The sequence below is a fragment of the Stenella coeruleoalba genome (assembly GCF_951394435.1).
Source record: "Stenella coeruleoalba genome assembly, chromosome: 2".
In the NCBI taxonomy this organism is placed as follows: domain Eukaryota; kingdom Metazoa; phylum Chordata; class Mammalia; order Artiodactyla; family Delphinidae; genus Stenella; species Stenella coeruleoalba.
Genome location: NC_137147.1, coordinates 74,212,768 through 74,229,881, shown reverse-complemented (window position 1 = coordinate 74,229,881; position 17,114 = coordinate 74,212,768). Strand labels below are relative to the sequence as shown.

The 17,114-nt window shown below is 44.8% G+C and overlaps 1 protein-coding gene across 2 annotated transcripts in view; it reads right to left on the bottom strand.

The window, feature by feature from the left end:
• Positions 1 to 17,114, bottom strand: part of DAD1 (defender against cell death 1) — a 176,232-nt gene that overhangs the window by 104,076 nt on the left and 55,042 nt on the right. The window contains exon 3 of one of the 2 annotated variants that reach the window (XM_079912233.1): positions 12,734 to 17,108. The exons of the other annotated variant lie outside the window; for it this stretch is intronic. The gene's annotated coding sequence lies outside the window, so the exon portion shown is untranslated. Of the gene's footprint in view, positions 1 to 12,733; positions 17,109 to 17,114 lie in introns of those variants that run through there. 2 annotated transcript variants of the gene reach the window in all.

Here is a 17,114-nt window from a genome sequence, read left to right as displayed (position 1 = left end):
TTCTTTCCCCTCTAGAGCTCAGAAAGTTGCTGCCAGTGTTTTTGCTGCTTAAATATCAATTACCTTTTTCATTGTTTATACATTATGAAGAGTAAAAAATTTGTGACATTTTGTCAAGTCCATCTTCAATTCTCCCCCGCAAGCCTTGTCCCCAGTGGACTTTGTTTGGACACATCATTAAACCCAGGATGATTTCTGACTCCAGCCAAATGGCATTGGAAATGACCCCAGCCTACCTATGACCCCTCTCCTTCCACTCTTTATAAAAGACTCATTTTCTCTGTTTGTCCTCTGCTAAGATTCCTGGCTCTGGTGCCCCATGCCTTCACATTTCCCTTGTTCCAGGGATGGGTGGAAGATAACTTTTTTAAGAGCTACTTTAATCCAGAGGCAACAAAGATGGTACGTCAGCCAAGAACAACATCTTGTGTGGAGCCTTCTTACTCTGTGCCATTTTCAAAATCTTTTTCATTTAGAAAAAGCAGCCATTCCTTTTTATTCCCAGCACAGCAAAGAGTTCATTATGAGGCCAGAGACAGGGCTTCCTTTGGAATATTTTTCACAGGCTAACATAAGCCGGAAGTTTGCAGGCGGTTCACAAATGCATTCTTGGGCCACAACTCCATGTAAGGAAGCCGGTATCGGCAGAATAGACAGCCAAACCAGGGGCATCTTACCGATACCACATTTTGTAGAGGATCAGGGAGAAGGAGGAAAAGACGTGCTAAGGGAAAACAAAAACTATGGTTAAGTGGGGAGATTTCTGTGTGATTCCACCCAGTGAAAAAGATTAACATGAAGAAATATTCAGAAAACCACCAAGACCAGGCATTCAGAGTTTTTGTTATGGAGGCAATCACTGTGGGGATTCAGGAAACAGGCAGCTTCTCTTCGGAAAGGGCACAAGACTGGCTGTGATTCCAAGTAAGTGCCCCTGGCCATCCCTAATGTTGATCAGAATGGCTTCTGCCTTTAAATGATTTTTTTCAATGAACCTATGAATGCTTTTACCCCCAAGAAGGTTCTGGTAGGAGCTGGGAAGTCAGTGCTAAGCAGGAAGATGAACAGGTTACTCTGGTGTAATTCAAAAGCTAACCAGACAATCATGGGCAAGCACCGTGCCTCACCCCGTCCTCAGCGCCTCCAGCTTGTTCTGGCCAGTTCCCTCCCCTGATCCCAGGAGACCAAAACCCTAGGACAGAGAACCTGAGACTCTTTAGTCTAGGGAGGACAGGAAGGCTTGTCTGAGATCCAAGAGTCACTTGAAAATATATTGTGTGTTTCTATTTATTGTTGTTGTTAATTCTAATTTGTCTAAGTAATACGTGAAAATTTCTCACTGTAAAAACAATTCAAATTACAGATAAAGCCAATATTCACCTTGACCCCCCCTTGCTTCAATATCAGTTTCCTCCCCAGAGGTGACCACTGGTTTGTGTGTTGTGGTAAGTTTCTATTTGGAGCATGTTGACATGAAATCGCCCATCTTCAAGGGAAGGAGCTGAAGACATAAAGAACTCAGACTGCAGATTTCAATTAGATATAAGGAACAGTTGGTTGAATGCAAAGGCCGTTGGCAAAGAAGAGCTACCTTCCCAGGAGCTCTTAAAGAATATATAGGTCTTTGGTCCGAGAACACCTTGGCTGAAAACAGGAGGATGGACTAGTTGACCTCTGAAATCCAGCCAGGTGTCTGTAGGACTCAGGGATGGTCCCCCCACCCCCGCATGGCAAGCCTCTGTGACAGCCCTTCTCTTTTGCCTGTCATCTGGTTATTGTTACAACCTGAGCTTTTGTCAGCACTGCTCCTATGCTGTGAGTGGTTTGATTTTCTCAGCATCTGTGGGGTTTTTGCAAAGAAAGGAAACTCTGTGTGTACTCTGGAGTTGGGGGTTACCAACTCATTTTCGGGAAGGGCACCAAACTCTTGGTCATACCAAGTAAGTTCTTTCTGGCTAATTATTTTTCCCAAGATGCCTGCCTTCCATCATGCAGAAGCTGTCAAAACACAGGTGGTGTTTGCTTTGCTTGGTTTGTGTTGGGTGGTTCATGATACCAGTTGGAAAACAAGGCTATTAATGCACATATTCCCTGGGGCATTGTACTTGGCTTTTAAGATCCATGTAGTCTCTCCCTGAGAAAATATGTGAACCTCCACAAGGCAGAACGCAGAGGGGGAAAAAAAGGCAGGATTTGGGTGAAAATAGATAAAGGACTTGCAGGAATAACAAACAAGAGGGGATCCCAGGAGACCAAGCAGTAGCCACTTTGAGTGAATTTCCCAGGAGTTGCTCCTGCCAAGGCCCATTCTTTCAAGGAAAATTACAGCAAATAGAATCGGAGTGGGAAGTTGCTAGTTATTCGTATTCGCCCCACGTTCTAACCTAATTACAAGGAGATTGTTCTGGCCGTGGGCAGTCATTTCAGGTTTTGTTTTCCTGCTTGCCTCCTCCACCTCCACCTGTCTTCCTAGAGGCCCGAGTCAAGGTTATTGCAATAGCACCGAACACTGTGTAACACCGGTGCAGGCAAATTAACATTTGGGGACGGGACCGTGCTCACTGTGAAGCCAAGTAAGTTGTGCCTTTAGGGGCAATCAATCAAATCGTTACTTTGAAAAATACTTTAATCCTGTGCATCTGCTTGGGCTCTTTATGTTCTTTCCCCAGGCCAAAGAGAGTTGGTTTCTTTCTCTGCTTTAAAATGAGATGTGTGTGTGTGCGCGTGTGCACATAACACACACACTTGCTCTGGCTCATGGTGAGGAGCTTTCAGGAGCATATACAACATTTTCAAATAAATAGAGATATAAACAATAATTGAGCCAGTGACACTGTCAGGAAGAACCTCCACTGGGGACCCAGCACCCCGACCCCTGGTTTGGCTTCCCTGCAGGCTCCCTGGCCACATGCATATGCTTTGGCTCCGTCTGATGGTCTAGGGCAGGAAATTCCTCGTCTTTTCTTTGTAAGCAATTCCAAAATTTAGCAGCCCTTACTGCCAGAAAGTACTTTTGTACATCTAACTTTGACTACCCGCTCCCTGTCACTATGATTTAAATCTCTGAAAAGAACCACTACAACTTTAGGCATCTAGTTTGCAAATAAAATTTCTGCTGTAAATATGAGACTCAGCACTGAGTAGACGTCTACAGCACCTCTGAGATGCCATGTGTCCCAAAGTGATCACAGATTAGGCACTATAGTGTGAGCTTTGGAGACAGAAAAACCTAAATTCGACTCCTGGTGCCATTACTTTATTAGCTGTGTGACCTTGGACAAATTACTTAACCTCTCTGAGCCTCGGTTTCCCCATCCATAAAATGAGGATAAATATCCCTACCTTGTTGTGTTATTGAAAGGATCAAATAAAATAGTAACAGCTAAATTATTTAGCATAGTGCCCAAAACACAGAAAGAGCTCATTAAACCCTAGCTAATAATAATAATGATAAACATCATCTCCAACACACAGTAGAGCTTTCGTTTTGCCCCTCAGGCTCTTCTGTCAAGGCTCTGTCATGCAGCAGGAGAGGAGCTGGCATGGGGGAGGGTGGAGTGTCAGCCTGTTCTATGAAATTCTTCACCTGGGATTGGAAAGTGTCTAAGTGGAAATAGAAAGAATCCTGGCTAATTTAAATACAAAATTGTCCAACTGTCAGAGGCAGGAGAGAGGCTTCTGCAGAGAGCTGCATGGCTGGAGCATCTGAGGCTACACAATAACCCCTTAGAGCAGGGATGCAGCTCACAGTATAGTCGGGTGAGGGCTGCGGCAGCAGAAACCTTGCAGCACCCTCTCACCAAGCTGACCCCAGCATGACTCCCTCCAAAGTGCCCCAAGGCACGGGTTCCCCATGTGGAGGGACAGGGATTGAGAGAGGATGGAAGCTTCACAGGGAAGAGCTTCTTGCTCCAGATCGTGTTTCTGCTCCTCTGGGTAGTGAAGTTCGTGAGAAATACGGCGCCTGAAAAATAGTCCCTAAATGAAACTCTCAGACCTGGGGAGGGAGGATCAGGAGTCTATAGAGGCAAAACTGGGCCAGTTAATATTGAAGACAAGGGGTTGAGTGTAAGGTGGGAATCAAGTCACATCTCAATCTGGGAGAAGACGCATTAAACAAAAGCTGGAGATGCTGCGTTCTCCAGCCCCACCGGGACTCAGACCACAGACCTCTTGCTAATACTGCAAGAGGAAGGGAGTTAAGGTTAGTGATTAAAACCTTCCTAATAGGGGCTTCCCTGGTGGCACAGTGGTTGAGAGTCTGCCTGCCGATGCAGGGGACACGGGTTTGTGCCCCGGTCCGGGAAGACCCCACATGCCGCAGGGCGGCTGGGCCCGTGAGCCACGGCCGCTGAGCCTGCGCGTCCGGAGCCTGTGCTCCGCAACGGGAAAGGCCACAACAGTGAGAGGCCCCCGTACCGCAAAAAAACAAAAAACAAAAAAACCTTCCTAATAGGTTTGTGAACAGTGTCAGGAGCAGTTGCCAGAGCACTTTCTCTGGAGGGTTTTTAAAAGGAGATAGACACCCTCGTCTCAGGGCTGATTGGAGTGGAGCCCTGCGTGGAGGCAGGAGGAGAAACTAGAGAACCTCTCTAAGCCTCTTCCCAGCCCCTGAGCTGCTCTGTGAAAAAACTCTGGTTCATTAATGCAGAGCTGCATCCTTCGGGACACCCGGGTTGCTGGGTTAAGTTTTGGAACCCTTGCTTGTCGTGTCCCAAACTCCCTTTGTGCTCACACTTAACAGGACAAGCAGGCTGATTTTTTTCATCCTAAAGCTAAAAACACAGGGTCTGGGTCCTGCGCCGTTGATGGTGTTCAGATATGAGGCGGGGTGGGTTCGGGGTAGGGGAGGGAAGCTCTAAGGGGTTTTTGTAGAGCCCAGAGGCTCTGTGGGAATAACTATGCCCAGAGTTTGACCTTCGGTGGGGGAACCAGATTGTCTGTGCTGCCCTGTAAGTACGGAGAGTTGGGAAGAGAAACCAGCCGTGCTTGAGGCCTGGGCCCGCTGTGACCTCCGAGCCGGGATGGAGAGGACGATAAGGAGTGTGAGGGATGCTTATTCAGGGAGGAAAATCACAGGCCCGTGGGAATAATGCTGGAGGAAGTACATCGGAGCTTTACCTTCTCGGGAGGGCTTTGTCGGGGCGGGGGGGGGGGAAAGCTGAGTTGGCAGGTTTTTGATGCTGAGATAATCACTGTGCGCAAGGACAAGGCTTCTCCCTTGTCCTTGGGAAGGGAACAAGGCTGCTTGTCAAGCCAAGTAAGTGGCATCCAATTTGAATTGTGCACTGAATATGATTATCTCCAAGAGGAAGACCTGCTCTCTTTCCCACGGGGGCCTCCTTGGACCAGAATGCTATTAAAGGGGCTGAGCGGACCAACGCCCAGAGCCTGGTCATCTCCCTTGTCCTTGAAGGAGTTCTGGGAGGTGCGGAAGGGAAGAAAGCCATCAGGACCCCACCGGCAACCCAGCCTTGGGTTCCGTCCATTCTCTTTTTTTTTTTTTTTTTTTTTTTTTTTTTTTGCGGTACGTGGGCCTCTCACTGCTGTGGCCTCCCCCATTGCGGAGCACAGGCTCCGGACGCGCAGGCTTAGCGGCCATGGCCCACGGGCCCAGCCGCTCTGCTGCATGTGGGATCTTCCCGGACCGGGGCACGAACCCGTGTCCCCTGCATCAGCAGGCGGACTCTCAACCACTGCGCCACCAGGGAAGCCCCGTCTATTCTCTTAATCTTCCAATAAGTAAAACCATCTGATGGCAAGTCTTCCTCAGAAGGAGATTCCAATCGGGTTATGCCCATTTCATGCACTTAAAAACTGAGGCCTCTCAGAGACCGGCATATTCTAACAGGAACAGAACTCAGGGAGCAAACACTTTTTCAGGTAGACGGTGAATTCGAAGCAGCAGGTTATTTAAATGACAGGGGAGCCGTGGTAACCAGCTGTAACTTGAGTTCCGTGGTGCTGAGGACTGGGTCTGGCAGTAGGTAAACTCCTAGATGGTGGGGTTTTATCACTGCAGAGCCCAGTCTTCCCTAAACCTGGTCTTCGTTAACCCCAGCAGTGCCACTCTCTGGCCCTGCAGCCTAGGAAGTGCAGCTCTTGGCAACATCATCCTTGGTGTCTTGCAGCAAGAGAAATTAGAAGAGAAGGGGGGGGAGAAAGCTTGTATCTCATATCATGCAGTTCCCTCATTTTGTAGCAAGATTGTTTCCCCGTGAGCCGTTTGTCTTCATTTAGCCGCTGTCTTCTTCTGGGGAAGCCATTTTGTAAAGGAGTTCGTCACAGTGTGACAACTGACGGCTGGGGGAAATTGAATTTTGGAGCAGGGACCCGGGTTGTGGTTGCCCCAGGTAAGCCTGATTCCTTGGAGCCTCACCTGCCCTTAATTCTAACCCATGTGCCAAGTATTTCTAGCTGAGACCATGACATATTTGAAAGGAAGCCATTTCCCTGAACAGCAATACCCAGAGCCAGTAAGCAAAAGTGAGAGATCGGTTTGGTGTTAAACAGGAACATTTTTGGATAAATAGGAATTCTCATTTTTCTCTATCAGTCCCCCGAGCAAGTACCTGATTCCCCTTAAAAGGAATAAAGTTACAGGAAGAAGTAGAGCCGTGATTCAGGCTGTGGTCTGGGAGAGATCGGCTGTGGATTCTGGGGTGGAGGATTAGAAATGTGTTCGGGAAGACTGGATGTGTTTTTGACAGGATACGTAACACTGTGTGAATTATAACCAGGGAGGAAAGCTTATCTTCAGCCAGGGAACCGAGTTATCTGTGAAGCCCAGTAAGTATAAATGTGTAGCCCTGGATTAAGCAATGTCTGGATTAAGGGCTGATTTAGACTCAATTATACACTATATGAAGAATGTTTAGAAAGGGTGAATGAACATCAGATACAAGGACAAAACTCCCCCTGGCTAGGATCTGACATCTGTGTGCAAAATGGGCCACGCAGGGGAGTGTCTGGGAATTGCTCCCAGAATATATGTGGTGGGACTATGATGTGTGACTGATTACTTGGGATATTGGCTAGGATCTGTAGCCCTGGACTTGTATGGTAATCAGACTTCTAATTCCTTAACAAGACTCTAAGGTGCTATTCTTTTTTTTTTTTTTTTAATGTATTTATTTTTGGCTGCATTGGGTCTTCGTTGCTGTGCGCGGGCTTTCTCTAGTTGCAGCGAGCGGGGGCTACTCTTCGTTGCGTTGTGTGGGCTTCTCATTGCAGTGGCTTCTCTTGTTGCAGAGCACAGGCTCTAGGCGCGCAGGCTTCAGTAGTTGTGGCGTGCGGGCTTTAGAGTGCAGGCTCAGTAGTTGTGGCGCACAGGCTTAGTTGCTCCGCGGCAACTTAGTTGCTCTTCCCGGACCACGGATCGAACCCGTGTCCCTTGCACTGGCAGGCAGATTCTCAACCACTGTACCACCAGAGAAGCCAGATGCTATTCTTTTTGGCTAAGATTATGTCAACGTATAGACGGAATCTTGTAAGTAATGATCATTGACCAGAATAAAGGTGATTAGCCTCTCCCAAGGTCTAAAAATCACTCAAAAAAAAAAAAAAATTTATTCGTAAGTACTTTCTGTTTCTGAGAATTTAGGCCAAAAATTTGTACAACATAGCCTCGTGGAGCAGAGAGAAGAACTCTTAAAGTCATCTTTTCTGACTGTCCACCTCTAAGGAAACTGAGGCCCAGGGAAGAGACAGATTATGGTCCCACAGTAAGTCTATGGCTGAGCTCAGACTAGAATTTAAGTCCCTATCATTAATTCTCCTGGCCTGAGGTCTGAGGAATCTGCAAGACTCATCTGACAAATATTTTTGTGTACCTACTCTATGCCAGGCTCAGCGTTTGGACCAGCTGACCCATCAGGGAAGAAACTCAATGTGATATTGCCCTCAGGGAACTTGCATTCTGGAGGTGGACCCCATTGTTCCCTGGGATATGACCATCCATATCCTGATCCCTCTTGAGCTTTTATACCATCCTCACTACCTTAGGAAATATTGAAATTGATCTTTGTTGCAGTTTTAAAGTCTTTTAGCAGTGAAATCAACATAGTCATGAGAAAAGAAATGGCCCAAAAGTGAAGGGGAAAACTAGAAATTTCCCTGATAATTTGATCATTCTAAAATTATTTTATTGATATCAAACTCGTGGCCAAATTAACTAGATAACTAATGCAGCTCTATACCTCATTTAGATCCTGTACTCAGTCTAAGGAGGATTCAAGGGTTCAGGCAGTTTCCTGGTGACGTAACCCAGAGATCCCCAGAGCAGCAGAGAAATATTCTGTTCTGGGCTTTGTGAGTCTGAAAAGATGTGAACACTGGTTTGACCTCTAAAATCGGGGATCGCTCTATATATGTTAAAGCATATATTTGACCCCTGGAACTCTGTAGTAGAAAGTGGGAAGCAAGGATTCCCTAAAAGAAGGTGAGCTTATAAAGACAAAGAAGGCGTTATTCACAATTTGTAGATAGGCAATTTGGTCACTCCAGATCAAACCTAGATTGACAATAATACACACCTAATTCATAAAGTAATTGCCAACTCTTTACTCTGTGCTCTGCCAACCCGGCCTATTACCTAATTCATAAAGTAATTGCCAACTCTTTACTCTGTGCTCTGCCAACCCGGCCTATTGGATCTGGTTTTTGTTGTTGGGCATATCACAGTGTTTCCTCTGGTTCAAGCTGGCAACTGACCTTTGGATCTGGGACCCAACTGACTGTTGTACCTGGTAGGCTGTTAGAATTAAATACTATTTTCACGGATTTATTAATCTATAAATGTATGCTGTACATTTATGTAACGTAATGGGCCGGGGAGGTGGAATAGGGTGGGGGAAGAGATACTAAAAACACATACTTAAAAGGGTAACATACGAAGAGAATTATCTATCAAAGACCAAAGAGAAAGAGAAGCCTTTTTGCTAAGTTTGGAATAGGAGCTGGTGAAAATGAGTAGAAAAGAAGCTATCCTAACCTAGAAGAATAGGAACAGATTCCATAAAGGGAACCTTTCTCATAATATTTTCACTAGAACCAGGAGAAATGCTACAAGATGGTTTTACCAGGAACTATCTTTAACCAAGTCTAGTTGGCCAGCCATATTTCTGGTCTATCCTGGCTTATTTCTCCATAAGTTGCTAAATACAAAAGTGCCTATTTAAGATATTTAAATGAAGCTCTATTTCTATAGCTCTCTGGTGCCCTTCCAGCACAGTGTGCCTGTAACACACTGCTTATCATTTCTACAAGTAAGAACAAGTTTGCCCTCCCAAACTGCATAAGCATAATTACTTGCCTTAGACTGAAGTCACCTCTATTTTATTTTTCCTGTGTTCATTTGTTTAAATCCAAACTGTGTGGGTGTCTAACTCTTGGCTCTGAGGTTTCCTTTCTCTTGAAAGTGTCAGCAAAATATTTTGCCCATAAATAATGTTTCATCTAGACTTGCAAATGACAGCCAACTCTGCGGCCTCTTTTTTCTCCCCCCTTGCTAAAGGGAATATGCGGGCAGAGAGCAGGAAAAAAAAAGCGAAAATGTACAGTTTCACTGTGGGGCTGGGCGGGGGCTGTTAAAGTACATTTGGTTATATAATGGAGGTACTTTGAAAGATAAGACGCAGTGATCTTGTCTGATCATACATACATAATACTGCTAGCTTGCTGATGTGGTTCAGGGTGTCCTTAACCAGAAGCTTAGGTCAGGTTGCCAAGCACGACACAGACCTGGGTCCAACTCAAGGAGAGAAGCTTCCAGATAGCCCTGGAACTAAAGGCAGAATCAGGATTCTCCTCACAACCCTGTCCACCACCGGAGGAGACGTTCCATTTATAATTAGGAAAAGAGACAGGTAAAGAGCATTTATTTGCAGTGTCCTTGTTTCAAATATTGTGCGTATGAAGCACAGAAGACACGAGAAAGAACCCAAGCAGAAAGCTAAAGAAAAGAAATCGATAAAAGCACTGAAGAAAATCAGATGCCCTTGTCTTGCCTGTCTCTGATAACGAATGGGTCTTCTTGCCTCATTCCTCACTTTGGTTCTTGAATTTTCTAGGAAAGTAGCAAAAAAATAAAAGCTGGTGGGGTTGCATTAGTCTTGGCCTAACTTGGTTAGTCACCTCTGGATAACACACCTCCCTTTTAGGAAGTCCAGGAGACTTTTTGTAATGATAGTAAACATGGTGTACAACTCCAGATTTTTACTTCGGATCTGGGACGAAACTCAGTGTAAAGCCAAGTAAGTGACAGTTGTCTACAGGAAAAAGTCACCAACGTATTATCCTAAATTCCTCTTACCAGTCTGTATTTATTTTGAGCTCTTTTATTTTGTGTTTTGGGTCCTTGTTCATATGTCCCTTAAACATACATAAAATGTAGTAAACAAATCCTTATGATTCAGTAAACATTCTGAAACTGCCAGCCATACTCTTGGGATCGTATCCTATATACGGAAAATTCCCAAATTTTAACTATTGCTGCATTTATTAGTTGACCCGAAAAAAAAAGCATTTCGATATAACTTAAAGGACCTACGAATGTCCAGGATTTCAGAGAGGAGATATGACAGATTAAAATTTTATTAAATTAAAATTATATATTATAATTATATTGATAATAATCTAACATTTACTGAACCCTTGCTATGTGCAAAGTATTGTGTAAATGTCTCTCAATTAACCTTCCTCACAGTCTCCTGGGATAGATACTATTGTCCCCACTTTCACAGGTGAGGAAACTGTGAAAGTGAAAAACAAAGCAAGAGGTCAAAATAGTTACCAGAGGGCTCCTACACAGAGGGGGCAGCGCTAGACCTCAGGGCAGCCTGCCTGTCGCCCCAGCCTACTCTCTTATCCAGGACGAGGTTTGCGTAGGAAGACGTAGCACTGTGACTCTAATGACTACAAGTTGACGTTTGGAGCAGGAACAACAGTAACTGTAAGAGCAAGTAAGTAAGAGGGAAAAAATGAGAATAATTTTAGAACAAAATGGTGGGCACAATTACAAGCAATTCCACCTGGGAAGCACAATGGTCAGTAACTAAATTCCCAAAAGATTTCCCAGTTTGCACTAAGACCATAACCGTTAGGACCATAACCTGACTACCTCACGTGTCCCCCTCACATCCTCCTCCACCCCAAAATGCTCTCTGCCTCAGGGATGCCTTCACAAGGATAAATTTGTTGAGAGCATGGGCTTTACGGTCAGATAAAAACCAAGCTAGCTATCTGAAATTATCTCAGGTCCCCCCCAAAAGTCACTGGGTTGTATTAAGATGAGACATAACTCTTTCCAAATATTTGAAGAACTGCCATTTAGACAAGGAAAGGGGTTAGTACCAGTGGCTGAGAGGATATGTGTCTCAGCCTCCTGTACAATCTTGTTAAACAAGGGGAACCGGTCTGCAGTGGAAAGGCTGCTTTGTGAAGTGCAGGACTCTTTCTTCTTGGAGATCTGCACGCTGGGTCCTTTAGGCTGACTATCTGATGTTGTAGAAGGGATTTCTATGCTACTTTAGATATTGGACTGAATCATCTCTGGGCTCCCTTTCAATGCTAAGCGCTAAGATCTCATGACTCCAGCCTAGAGGATGAGAAGGTGAACTCAGACCTGTTTCTTCTATTTTTATTATTTTGATAGCCAAAGAAATATGTCGTTGAATTATTCATCAGCTAAAGCCTATTTGGGATATTTATACCTAGAAGATAGTGGGGTATGATCTCCCAGAGCCATAAATGGGAAAATAAAGGGCCATATCAGGAAGAAAAAAAGAAAGAAGAGGAAAAAATGCCTGGAGGGACGACCAGAGGTTGAATGAGGGAAATGGGGTGATTTTGCAGAGGACAGAACTAGTCTATCAAAGTTTTCACAAGTTCAGCTTTGGAAAGGGATCCAAACACAATGACAATCCAAGTAAGTGAGCAGCCTTTTATACTGGGAAATAGGGCCAGGGAAGCAAAGTTCCTTCCAATTTAAACACTCTCAAAAGGCCATGTAATTGCTTTCTGATGGGAGAGGGCCTCTGCTGGTGGAAGACTATTGTTAGCCCAGACCATTTGTCCCCTGAGAGATAGCCTCTGAGATCTGACTGTCCCGCTCAGACTGTCGGCTGCACAAGAAAAGAGACTTAAAGACACTTAAAGAGGATGAAGGTGAATTTTCAACCCTGTTCCCCAGGGCAGGGGAGAGAGTGATGGGGACCATTAGGACCAAGTTCATGTAAAGGGGCCCAGCACTGTGTCGATAGAGACTCAGGCCTGGGGAGGCTCTACTTTGGAAAAGGAACTCAGCTAACTGTACAGCCTGGTGAGTGGGCTGTTTTCTACTCCAGGGAAACAGTACTGTGAAGAAATTGGAAAGGGAGATGAATGAATATCCTTAGTCTTTAGGGACTAAAGGGAAAGTCTTAGGGAAGACTTAGGGAAATGTCTTAGGGAATATGTATATTGCTGCTACTGGAGGACCCTCCTTCTTAGTTAGACAGGGATGGGGAAGCGGAAGGAAGGTCAAGACCACCTAGCGTCACTTTCAGGAACTTGAGAATCTGAGAGGAGACTGTACGTGTTCACACTAAAGGCAAAGGAGAAGGGCAACCCCACTAGAGAGTGTGAGGCATCCCGAAACACCTGCTCTGGTCCACACCCAACGCGTGGGGAAGGATGTGGCCCTCAACCCAGGCTGGGCATGCCAGATTGAGGTACAGAGTTACCAGGGTTATTTTTCTGGAGTCCTGTGATTCTCAGCCATCTCCCTATCAGAGGCTCCATCAACTCCTTTCTTATCAGGAATGACCTCTCCATCATATTCTGTAAACTTTCCCCAAGAAGCCTCCTCCCAGTTTCCTTAGTACAAGCCTCACCAATGAATGGGCTCTAGAATAGCTGGAGGGGGTCTGGCTCTGAAACTTGGACCAAGGAAAGTAAAGCTGATCCACAGTGCGCAGCAGCTTGGAGGGCCTGGGTGGACCCAAGACTAAAGTATCCTTCCTCTCTTTGGGCTCTTCCCTGTGCACTAAATTGAATATAGAGATGCTAACGGCGTGCATGCCTGCGTATGGGTGAGTTCATCAGCATTTCCACGCTGGATATATGACCAGCCTGACCCTGAAGTTTCCCTGAGCTTACAGGGCTTCCTGTTCTCAGGTTCCTTTGTGGGTTACAAATGGTCAGATGGGCCCCTGAGTGAGTTTATGGTTGACACCTATTATCCTCACTCACAGATCCAGGTCCAAACAGGCAAAGCAGAGAAGTAAGTAAATATATGAAAGGGCGAGACCCAAATACGTGCCCAGGGACAAGCATTCCATCTCTACAAAGTGTGCACAGCACTGGGAGACAGGATTACCTTAACCATCACAAGCCCTCCACTTTGCCATGGCCATAGGACAGGGCCTTCGACAGGCATCTATGGAGTGTGATTTCCTTGGTCCCTGTGGTTTTTGCTGGGCCCCAAATCACTGTGTGACCAACTCTGCGGGGAACAAGCTAACCTTTGGAGGAGGAACCAGGATGTTAGTCAAGCCGAGTGAGTACCGGCTCTTGAGCCACTGTTCTGTTTCCAGCATTGAAGCCGGAGCCTAGCCATCAATTTTAAACTGAATGCGCTGTGTTGGCGCACATTAATCTGTCTCAAACTTGCCTTAGAAATGTGTAGTGTTGCTCTTATGCATAAGCACGTAGGTATGCACAAATTCAGTGTGGGTAAAGGATATCGCCATCTTGATATTTTTTAGGGTCTGTCTTCTTAAGAAAAGGAAAACAATTAAGGCACTTTCCTTATTTCTTCACATCTTTTGTCTGATTGTCCCACAAGGCAGAGGAAGGTGGAAAGCGATGATTCTCTCTATTCAGAGTGGTTAAGCGATTTGAATGTGGTCACAATAGCAGGGCCAGGACCCATGTGTTCTAAGGTTCAGTATATTGCTGTCTGTATCAGGCTGCAGCCTCTATAACCATCATTCTGATCTATCTCCTCTGGCCCTCAGTTTTCCCAATTAATGCAACTGAAATAGTGGTAATTCTTATCTCCCGGCTCACAGAAAGTGTGTGAGGATTAAAAAGACATTGCTCTGAAAAAGTTGAGCTGGAGGTTTGTTTAGAGTGCTTTATTTATTTTTTTTTTTTTTTGAGGAAGGGGGTGGATATTGTTTTTGTTGTTGACGATATTGTCCTTTTCATTAAGGAAGAGAATAAAGAAGGGAGAGATACTTGAAAGCTAAGGGGATATGATCAATACGTGAACGTGTACAAATAAATCATTAAGGCATTCAACCCGGGGCCAAAAGACGATGGATCTTGCTCAGCCACTCACCAACCATGCGTCCATGGGAAGCTCTCTAAGCCCCAGTTCATCTATGACATGGAGATTATGATTCCAGCTCTGTCTAGCTCAAAGGATTTTTGTAAGACTCACATGAGATAATGTATGTGAAATCTCTTTGAAAAGTATGGGCAGTCAGGTGATTCGTGATTTTTTTGAGAGTCAGATTTTATGAAAAATTCCATTTGAGGGTAAACTTGAGGATGAAAAAGCTTCATGGATCTTGCCTATGGCAGAGAAACGGTTGAATTTGGATATAAGGTGAACCTTTCTAGTTATGAGAAAACAGAACGTGAGAATTGGTGACTAAGACTGTCCCTGGAGATCATCAAAACCTGAGATCACTTGGGAGAGAAATGCTTGAGGTTGTGAGCTTGTAGGAAATGGTTTCGGAGGTTTCCTACCATTCCAAAGAATGTATGAGTTTAAGACTTTTCTTGAGTTTACCTAAATATGTGCTTGGTGCTGACCTGGGTTTCAACCAAGTGAGAGAACTTGGGAGAATTCCTGTGCTTGAAAATGAAGCTCACTTTGGTTTTTGTGGTGGAATAGATCCCTGTGGGGTTTTCAAGCAGCCTGAAGCTGGTTTTTGGAAGGGGGACCATGTTAAAGGTGAATCTTAGTAAGTATTGCCATGAAATTTGAATTCAGTTAGTTACTGAGACATGTAACAGGCTTTTTTGTTCATTTAAGTGGACTGCCAAATGTCCTTGGTTTATTCAGGTTTAGTGGGGAGCAGAGCTCTCCCTGTATCCTCTCCATCATAAATGTAAGAGCTCATTTTGCTGGGCAATGGATTGCATTGCTTGCCAACTTAATAGGGAAACAGGATGGAAGAAGTCTCCCCATCTCAGTGGCCAGCTCCATCAGAAAAGCCATCAGAAAAACACTCTTAGATGCTAACACCTTCTCTTCCAGTTGGCCTCCTCTTACAACCTGGATGCCTCAACGGCCAGTGCCACAGTTTCCAATTACCCAGATAACATCCCAAAGTCACTTTGGAAGAACCTCTGTCTCATTTTGTCTTTCCTAACCAGGAATTTACATGGTAGAACTAGATCTAGTACTTCAACAGAGAGAAGGCATGATCTAAGCGTCCATGGCCGTCCTTGACACTGTGTGATTCGGAGCCAGGCTTTGATCTTTCGGGCCCTCTATTGGCTTATCTGTAAATAGAGGTGATGATTCATTCCTCCACGCTTGGATCCCACTTCAGATAATATCACCTCCTCAGAGAGACCCTTCTTGCCCAACCATTCTAACAAGCCACCAAACACAGCCTGATTTAAACACAGCCTGTTATCCAGCCTGATTTATTCCTGCACTTTCATCACTTGATATTGTATTATCTATGGATTTGTTTCTGTGTGCCCCCCAATAGACTATAAGTGCCACGAGGACTGGGACAGCGTCCTAGCAGCTTTCTGCTCTATCCCAGCGCCTAGCACAGTGCCTTACACATGGAGGTGTTCAGTGAATAGTTATTGAGTAAGTGGAGGACACACCCCCATCTACCCTCTCCTTCTCACAAAGTAACAGAGCTTTACTGTTGCATTCCCAAACACTGAGAGCTCACTGAGTTAGTTCCTTGCCAAAGGCAAGGACAGAATACAAGTGTCCATTGTTTGTAGTTATATACACATTGGAGGCAGTGAACAGGTAATCAGGGTATTTGCAGGGCCTCGTTTCACTGTGCCTACCAGACAGGAAATGTGTTGGTCTTTGGGAAAGGAACCACCGTATCAGTATGTTCCAGTAAGTACCTGGTTATTATTGATCATAATGCCTGAACTTATCCTGCAGACTTACATTGCACACATGATTAAATGTCTCCTTATTCTTTAACTCAAGGAGTACTGGGGTTTAGTGATGAAAGCCATCAAAACCAAATGAAAAAAACAGATGCTGTCCCTCGTGTCTAATACTCCAACCATACCCCTGTCCCACCCCATGCTCACAAATTTTTTAATACACACTAAACTGATAAAAGAAAGAAAGATTACCTACAGGGATAGGAGCAATTTTCTAACCACTGGTAAAATGAGCTCGTGTACAGGAATTGATTCCTAAGTAAAAAATGGGAATCAAAGCTGATATGCTTTGGCTGGTAAAACAAGATGACTTGGTGAAATTTTTGAAGGAAATGTGTCAGAGTTGTCTAAAGACCATCAGCTGGACTCTTCTCAGGCTTTCCCCTCCTTCCATTCTATTGTGCTCTGAAAAGAGGCTTTCAGAGGCTTAACTCCATGGCTTAGTCTTTTATTTCAATAATAGAAAAAGGGGGAAATCCCAGCCAGAGTTCCCAGGAAGGAGGATAGATACATGCTAATCACATTAATCTATTATCAAGGTAGCTCAGGAATTCTTGTCAGGCAGCACGGTGCTGTGATTTATAATACATTCATCTATGGGACTGGGACAGGATTATCAATAAAACCCAGTAAGTAGACAATATGTCACTAAAGTAGGAGGCTTAATGTGGTGACTGAGACCTATTGAACTTACTGCAGTATTTGTAGGGCCCAGATATCAAGAAATGCATGGTTTATGTGAATTTAAGTGCATTCTGAAATAGAAAGAAATGTTAAAGTAATGGCACAGAGGCCAGAAAGATCTAACTGTGGAGGAAAAATAGTAGTGTCGATGAACCAGAAATAACAGACTGAAACAGCTCAGTCAGAGAGTGGATCATAATGAAAAAGGCAAAGTTTGCCTGAACACTGCTTGTCCTTCTAATCCTGGCTTGATCGGTGCATCTGAGCCACAATTTCTTCACCTGTAA